Genomic DNA, 8,987 nt, shown 5'->3' with positions numbered 1-8,987 from the left:
GTCGCTATGGGTCGGAACCGACTCGACGGCACTTAACAACAACAACAACATATACACACACACACACACACACACACACACACACACACACACAAGGAGCTCTGGTAGCGTAGTGGTTACGAATCGGGCTGTGAACTTCATGGTCGGCATTTCGAAACTGCCAGCTGTTCGGCGGGAGAAAGATGAGGCTTTCTGCTCCCGTAAAGATTTGTGGGTTAATACGCTAGATTGCAAAGTCAGTTTGAACTGCAAGGTCAGCAGTTCAAACTCACCAGTCATTCCTTGAGAAAGATGAGGCTTTCTGCTCCCGTAAAGATTTATAGCCCAGAAACCCTGTTACAGGGTGGCTATGAGTCAGAACCGACTCCACGGCACATAACAACAACAACAACATATTTAACATATTTGATATGTTGTTTTTAAGTGCCATTGAGTCGGTTCCGACTCATAGCAACCCTGTATAAGGTTGCCGGTGAGTGGCTGGTGAGCTTGAACCATTGACTTTGCCGTCCAGTTCATTAACTCACAGCGCCACACCGTGTATGTGTTGCTGTTGTTGTTAAGTGTAGGCAAGTTGGTTCCAATTCATAGTAACCCTATATGGGGCTTCCAAGGATCAACTGGTGAGTGTAAATCTCCAACTTTGCAGTTAGTAGTCCAGGGCTTTTCATACAGTGCCATACCTAATAAAATTAAAAGGATAAGATAAATTATACATTAAAAAATAATGAATGTTTCTGAAACTCAGTTTATGAGATGCTAAGACAATACATAAGATAATACATAAGACAATACATAAGGAAGAGATATATTTTGTTAGTGTGTATTCAAATTTTCACATATGTTTTCAAATTATGTGAATCAACTATAAAACCTAATACTTTTCCAATACTGTTTCTAAATATAAATAGTTGAAAGAAAGTTTTAAAAATAGCACCTATTTTGGTATGCTATTTTTTCTTGATCTATAAATTTTGACAAAAATTTGCATTGCAGATAATCTTCCTTCTACAGAAAAAAAAAAGGAGGGAGGGGAATGATTTGTGTATGATTAAGGAACTAATTTGTTTTAGAACTAGGCCTAAAACCCTGTTTGTCCTGTTCAAATTCAGGCTCCTTTTATAGTGCGATGATATCATCTAACCCTACTACCATCTCGATGCTGGTCAAAGCAGATAAAGCCATTGCCATCGACTTGGTTTTGACTCATAGACTGCAAAGTCATTTGAACTGCAAAGTCGGCAGTTCAAGTTCACCAGCTGCACCTCAGAAACCCTGTACAGGGTTGCTATGGGTTGGAACCAAGTCTAAGGCACTTAACAATAGCAAATCTTTATAGGAGCAGACAGTCTTAACTTTTTCTCACAGAACTGCTGATGAATTTGAACCACTGACCTTGTGGTTACTGGTCCAGTTCTTTTCTTTCAGTACCTACAGAGTTTTTTAAAGTAAACCCCCATTCCCATCCGTTAGACTGGGCAGAACTGCCCCCATAGGGTATGGAAGGCAATAATCTTTAGGAGAATATATAGCCACATCTTTCTCACAGAGTAATTAGTGAGTCCAAACCTTCAACATTTAAGTTAGCAGCTAAGGACTTTAACCATTGTGACAAATGGCTCTTGTGTAATAGCTTCCTTGTTGTTTTTGTCAGGTTTCAGTGGAGTCTGTTAGGCCTCACAGTGACCTTACAAACAGCAGAACAAAACACTGCTGGGTCCTTCGCCAATCTTAGAATCATTGATATGGTTTGAGCCCATTGCTACTGCTACTGACCCAATCCATCTCATTGGGACCATCCTCTTTTTCACTGACCCTCCACTTTACCAAGTGTGATGTTCTTCTTCGCAACTGGCCCCTCCTGATAATATGTCCGAAGTATAAGATTCAAGTCTGGCTGTCCTAGTTCCTTGCTATTGTCCATTTAGTGCAAATGAAAGTAGCTCTGCTTTATCTTGATATTCCTCTTTTTCCTCCCTCTCTCTTTGTTTCAGTTCTTTGTTAACCCCACTGTTGACGAGTGCCCTTAAGTTGCTCTGACTCATAACCACCCTGTATAGGGTTTCCTTTCCAAAGCTGTGAGTCTTTGTCAGAGCAGAGAAGCCCCATTAGTTGGAAAGGCTTTATAGCACATAACAACAGCAACATATGCTTCTAGTTTATTCTTCTCTAATTTCTATTAATCTTTATAAACTAAATATACCTTACCAATTTAAAGCTATTCCACTGAGAAACAATTGTTTATTTATGTTTCTTGAAACATCAGTTAAAAATCTTTGTTTTCATGCTTTGTTTCATCTCATTTTGTCCTTAGACCTTTCACCATTTTCTTTAACTTTCTAGGTCTCTTTTCTGTCTCCTTCTTTTCCATTCATTTATATCTTTCTCCTCTCTCCTCCATGTGCTTTGACTGGATTAACACATGTTAATGAACGTCAACAAAAGAACAAAAAGAGTAGGTGGAGGAGGAGGGCCAGATAAATATCTATTCCAGGAAAGAAAATGCTAAAAAGACAACAGTGTGAATAGAAAAAAGAAAAAAAAAATGGAAAAAAGGAATGTATATACTTACATAAAATACTTTTATTCCTTATTTGATGGATTCATTGATGCTTTATTAATTCTTTCACTTAATAAATATATGATATGCATCTAGTTTCCAGCTTCAATATAGAGTTTAAAGGAAACAAAGTACTATAATCCTAATGGATGAAAATTTAGTTTAAAATGAATTGTTATATCATTTTTGACTATTCTTTTTGCCAGAAGTATGAGAAAGAGTAAAAGATTTTCCGAAGAATATGGTATTGTGAATAGATGAAATGCTTTTGTCTGTGAAGAGCATTTTCTGGTTAGCAGTTGGATAAGAATGGTCAGGATTTGGGAGAGATCTTTAGACTGAAATTGTCTCCATTTGTAAATTATCAGCAATGATGTAATCATTGATGCTATTGTTGTTGTTATTAAATGCTGTCAAGTTAATTCTGACCCATAGCGACCCTGTATAGGGTTTCCAGGAGCAACTAGTGAGCTTGAACCGCCAACCTTGCCGTTCAAGTGGCTGTTGCAGTCTGGCACATTAACTCACAGTGCCACACCAGGACTCCATTGATGGTTCAAATTCACCAGCAGCTCCTTGGAAACCCTGTACAGAGTGGCTATGAGTCAGAACTGACTTGATGGTATTTAACAACAAAAAACAAGAAGAATATATATACAGTCATTTGCTCCTCTGGAGAACCCAGGCTAAGATGTCCATCTAGTACTTCTCTTCCATTCACTGACTCTCCCTCATCCAACTGCATTCACATGAGAATAGGCAAAGTTTGAATGCTAACTCTGCTATAATCATAAAAATAAAGCCTGCCCTTACTTCTAGGTGAATTGCTACCAGTGCTTTGCTTCTTCACCTTATTTCAGTCCTTTATATCTAGTCACTTATTGTCATTACATAATCTCTTAGAGTTACTTCAGACACAACCCCCTATCCAGCTCCTTTTATACCTCCTTCTGTCAATATCCATTTTCCTTATATTCAAGCAAAAGAAAGCATCTTGAGTCCAAAGATTCCCACTGGAAGGTATATAACAACAACATATGTTTTCTGGCTGCATAGCAGTCTCATTCCTACTATTAACTTATTTCAAATATGTTTTCTTTAAATCCCTATTTGATGTCTCTTTGAAGTCTAGAAATACCTTCAGATCTATTTCATCTATATTAATATCATCAATATGTATCAGTTTCTTGAAATATTTCAATTTGTATTACATCAATTCCTGGAATCATGGCTTTTGCCAATGCCTTCAGGGCACCTTAGACTTCTTCTTTCAGTACCATAGTTTCTTGATCACATGCGATTTCTTGAAGTGGTTGAGCGTCCCCATCATCCATTTGCTTTGTTTTTTTTTTTCTCCCTTCAATAGCTGTTTGTTGGCAGTGGGCTGGAAAGGGTGATGGAGTTCGCGTATACAGACACCACCACACACCATCATCACAAGAATGGCAAGAGTGATAGGAAAGAATGACCTGGAGGCCCTAATGAGCTCCTCCACTCAAGAGTGGGCATGGGAGGGGGCGTGGCCTGGAGTGTTGAGGGGGCAGCCTTAGAACACCTCCGCTAGTAGGCATGGTTAGAGATGAAGAGGGACTCACTAGCTGCAGCCCCACCTTGACCACTTGGAGTGTACATTCCTTGGCAGGCGAGGCTGTTGGCCAGGACTCGCTTGAGGTACTCCTCTTGGCCAGCCTTCAGGTTCTCCTTCTTTCCTCCTCAGGCCTTCAGGGCAGAGGCCTGCAAAGCTCAGCCATAGAAAATGGTCAGGGTCCATGGCTTTAGCAGGGAGCACTTGTTTATGGCATTGAGGTTGATGGATGCCTCCTCCTCACTCTGACGCCTAGCTAGGAAGGTGACCCCAGTAACAGCAGGGGGCACTGTGCGAACAGTGCTGTGACAGTTGCCATGGCAATCTCCTCATGAGAAAACATCTGTGTGCAGGCATGGCCAGACGTTACCATATTGGGCTTCAGCAAGGTGCCTTCCAAGTACACATGGTGATCACTCAGAGCCTTGTAGACAGCAGCCAGTACCTTCTCAGTTACATACTGACAGCGCTTCAGGTCGTGGTCTTTATCGGGGAGGATCTCAGGCTCTGAAATGGGCACGATGCCATTCTGCTGGCAGATGCTGGTACAACAGGCCAGCACGTTGGCATTTTCCATGATGGCGAGGGCTGAAGGAGTATGTGCCCCAATCTTCAACACACAGCGACATTTGGTAAAGTCAGCTCCGTCCTTCTAGTATTGAGCACAGGGCTCAGACATAATGCTCCTTAGAAAACAGCCAGGATGGTGAGATTTCACCTCTCATACCTTGAACATAGTATCAGGAGGGACCAGTCCCTGCAGAATGATATCATGCTTGGTAAAGTGGAGGGTCAGTGAAAAAGAGGAAGATCCCCTAATAAGATGGATTGGCACAGTGGCAGAGCAACGGACTCAGCTTAACAATAATTGTGAGGATGCCACAGGGCCAGGCAGTATTTCATTCTGTTTTGCGTAAGGTCTGTATGAGTTGGAACCAACTCGATGACACCTAACAACAACAACAATAAAAATCAAAGACATCATTATGATGTCTACAATTTATTCATTACTGTGTCTGGAGGTCTTTGCTTCATTTATAAGATGTTTTTAGTAATCTCTGAATCATTTGTTGATGCTATTGATGATTTATGTCTCTCCTTACATCTTGCCCCCTCCAATTGGTTGAACATGTCTTTTATATCTTATAAATCCTTCCACCACAGATTTGTCTTTTGTACACATTTTATTATTTAGCCTGACCAACTGACTTAGTACTACCATTAGGAAGGTATCTATACTCATCTAAGTAAATACATTACAATAGATGGGTATTTGCAAATTCATTTATTGGGGAGGTAATGAAATGAAGAGGTCAGACATGCTATTTTTTTCACTCATGGGAAACCAGAATTGGTGAGGCAGAACCAGAGAGCATGTAAGTACTTTTTCATCATCTTCATAAACATTTCTGAGAACTTGACAGATCACTGCACACTATTTATCCCATCTGGGATACCACTTTGTTAATCAGGCTTTATTACAAATACTGTGAAAAATGATAATATTGCAAATAATTAAGTGAACTTTATTTCAATTTCATAATCAATACAATACTATATAATTAAAATGATAACTAATATAATAATATGCATGTCAGAAATCCTGGTCTGGAGCTGTAGGATTGACTGCTAACTTTGAGGTTGGTGTTTCAAACTCCCAGCCACTCCTTGGAAACACATTGTAGGGTCCCTCTTGATGGCACATAACAACAGCAACAACACAATAATATGCATACCATTAAGATGTAATATTAGTGATATGTTGGCATATTATGTATGATAAATACCACTTTCTATTACTTATAATAAATAAGTCATAAATCTCTGCAGAAACAAAAAGCCTCATCTTTCCTCTATACAATGAATTTACCTGTCATTTATCATATAATAGACATGCTTATTAATAATAAGATAAAATCATCAGTTAATTATGGTTATACTCAGTGAAGGCAAACTCGGTATTTTTGCTTTATTTTAAGGCAAAAAAAAAGTTTTATTGTTAATTTGGTGAAGGTTACAGAACAAATCTGTTTTCCACTCAATATTTCAAACTTGTTTTGTTTCATGTCATTGATCGATATCCCCCCAAACTGGAGGAATTTTTTAATATGGAAATTACTTTAGTGTTTAATTTTCTTCTACTTTAAAGATATTTTTTTGGCAGGAAGCCATCACCTTAAGTATTACATTAAGAAACCACATGGATTAGATTACTGTACACATGCAAATAACATATATAAAACTTGAACTTCAACTATTGATGTTGTTAGGTGCCATTGTGTTCATACTGACTCATAGCCACCCTATACACAACAGAACAAAACACTGCCTGGTCCTGTACCAATCTCACTATTGTGGGTATTGATGCTGTCACTGTGCCAATCCATCTCAATGGAGTCTTCTACTGTTTCACTAACTTTCCTCTTTACCAAATACGATGTCCTTATCCCTCCTTGTAATATATCCTGGTATGGTGCTTAGTATAAGCGCTGGACTTCTAACCACAAGTCAGTGGTTAAAATCCACCAGAAACCCTATATAGGATCACTATGAGGCAGAACTGCCTCAACTGCACTAAAACAACAACACCATATCTCAAATGCACCAGTTCTTCTATAATTCCTTATTCATTGATCAACTTTCACAAACATATGAGGCTATAGAAATACCATAGCTTGGGTCAGGCACACCTTAGTCCTGACATCTTTGCTTGATGTCAAAAACTGACATCTATGCTCTTGACTACCTTAAAAAGATCTTGTACAGCAGATTTGCCTACTGTAATATGCCATTTGCTTCCTTGGTTGATGCTTCCATGAGTGTTGATGATTGATCCTAACAAAATGAAACCTTTGGGAACCTCAATATTTTATCCATTCATTTTGATGTCGTTTGTTGGTCCAGTTGTGAAGATTTTTGTTTACTTTACATTGAGGTGTAACCCATACCAAAGTTATCAATGTTCATCAGTAAGTGTTTTAAGTCCCCTCCCCTTTCAGCAAGCAAGGTTATATCATCTGCATATCACAGGTTGCTAATTCCAATCCTGATGCCACATTCTTCTTCATATAATCCAACTTCTCAGATTGTTTGCTCAGCATACAGGTTGAATAAGTAACGTGAAAGAATACATCCTGGCACATACCCTTCCTGATTTTAAACCACTTAGTGTCCCTTTCTTTTGTTTGAATAATTGCCTCATGGTCTATGTACAAGTTCCTCATAAGCACAATTAAGTGTTCCAGAATACTCATTATACACAATGTTGTCTGTAACTTGTCATGCTCCACATAATGCAAAGGCTTTGCATAGTCAGTCAACACAAGTAAACATCTTTCTTGTAGTCTCTGCTTTCAGCCAACATCCATCTGACGTCAGTAATTATATCCTTCATTCCATGTCCCCATGGAATACTGCCTAAACCTCTGGTAGTTTCCTGTCAATATAATGTGCCACTCTTTTCTTTTTTTAATTATGTTTAGCAAAATTTTACTTTCATGCAATATTAGTGATATTGTCTGATGATTTTCACATCCATTGGGTCATCTCTCTATGGAATGGGCACAAATATGAATCTCTTTGAATCAGTTGGCCAGATAGCTCTCTTACAAATTTCTTCACATAGATGACTGAGTGCCTCCAGTGCTGCCTCCATTTGTTGAAATATTCAATTTGCATTCCATCAGTTCCTGGACCAATGCCTTGTTGTTTGCCAATGTCTTCATTTTGAACATCTTCCTTTAGTGCAATGGCTACTGATCATATGATATTTCTTGAAACGGTTGAACATCCACCATTTCTTTTTAGTACAGTGACTCTTTGTATTCCCTTCATCTTCCTTTGATGCTTTCCCATTTGTTGTTATTGCTGTTAAGTACCATTGAATTGGCTCTGGCTCACAAGGTCCTCGTATAGGGTTTTTTGAGGAGCTGTTAATGGGTTTGCACCTCTGGCTTTGCAGTTCAACCTAACCTTGAAGTCCAGCGCATTATTCAGCAGCACCACACTAGGACTCCTATTTTGTTCATAAAATCCTACAATATTTCAAGTCAAGGCTTGAGTTTTTTCTATAGTTCTTTCACTTTGAGAAATGCTGAGTGTGTTTTTCCTTATTGGCTTTTTAACTCCAGGTCTTTGTGCATTTTATTATAATATTTCACTTTGTCTTCTTGAGTTGTTTTGTCAAATTTTCCTGTTCAGCTCTTTCACCTCCTCATTTCTTCTATTTTGTTTAGCATCTGCATGCTGGGTAGAGCAAGTTTTAGAGTCTTCTTCGGATATCTACTTTGATCTTTTCCTTCTTTGTTTTTTTCTTAATAACCTTTCGCTTTCTTCCTGTACAATATTCTTTATTATTATTATTATTGTGACAAGTTGGAATACAATTTAATGATTATTCACCTAAATCCATAGGAGAATCTTAAATGTTAACAAGTACAAACTATTCCCAGTATGGTTATTACTGCATCCTTCATGGTAGAGTACTATAAGTCAAAAGTCATCTACTTAACATCAGACTTAAGAAGCAACCTAACTTATAGCAACTTGAGGCTTCAATGTGAAACCATCAAAAAGCTATCTTGGAAGGGTTTTCTCTCTTGGAAAGAAGAAAGGTGCATAAGTCTTGAGAGAATAATTAAGAATTGTCCCATTAATAAAAATAAAATCTACCCTTTTGGTGGCTAATTTCTGCTAACTTCCAAACCAGGTATTTATAATTCCTCCTTAATATATATTTAATACATGTTATAGCTAGTATCTAGAGAAATCCTGTTCAATATTGTTGTTGTTGTTGTCAGGTGCCATCGAGTTGGAACCGACTCATAGCGACCCCATGCACAG

General features: G+C 38.4%; 1 protein-coding gene and 1 pseudogene across 1 annotated transcript in view; one reads left to right on the top strand and one right to left on the bottom strand.

The window, feature by feature from the left end:
• The window catches only part of LOC102831657 (neuronal membrane glycoprotein M6-a-like), a 209,932-nt gene that overhangs the window by 33,266 nt on the left and 167,679 nt on the right, over positions 1-8,987 (top strand). The window lies entirely within an intron of this gene.
• LOC102831277 lies at positions 4,121-4,824 on the bottom strand (annotated as a pseudogene).

Source organism: Chrysochloris asiatica, unplaced genomic scaffold, assembly GCF_000296735.1.
Source record: "Chrysochloris asiatica unplaced genomic scaffold, ChrAsi1.0 scaffold00011, whole genome shotgun sequence".
NCBI classification, from domain to species: Eukaryota; Metazoa; Chordata; class Mammalia; order Afrosoricida; family Chrysochloridae; genus Chrysochloris; species Chrysochloris asiatica.
This window is presented reverse-complemented; position numbering and strand designations above follow the sequence as displayed.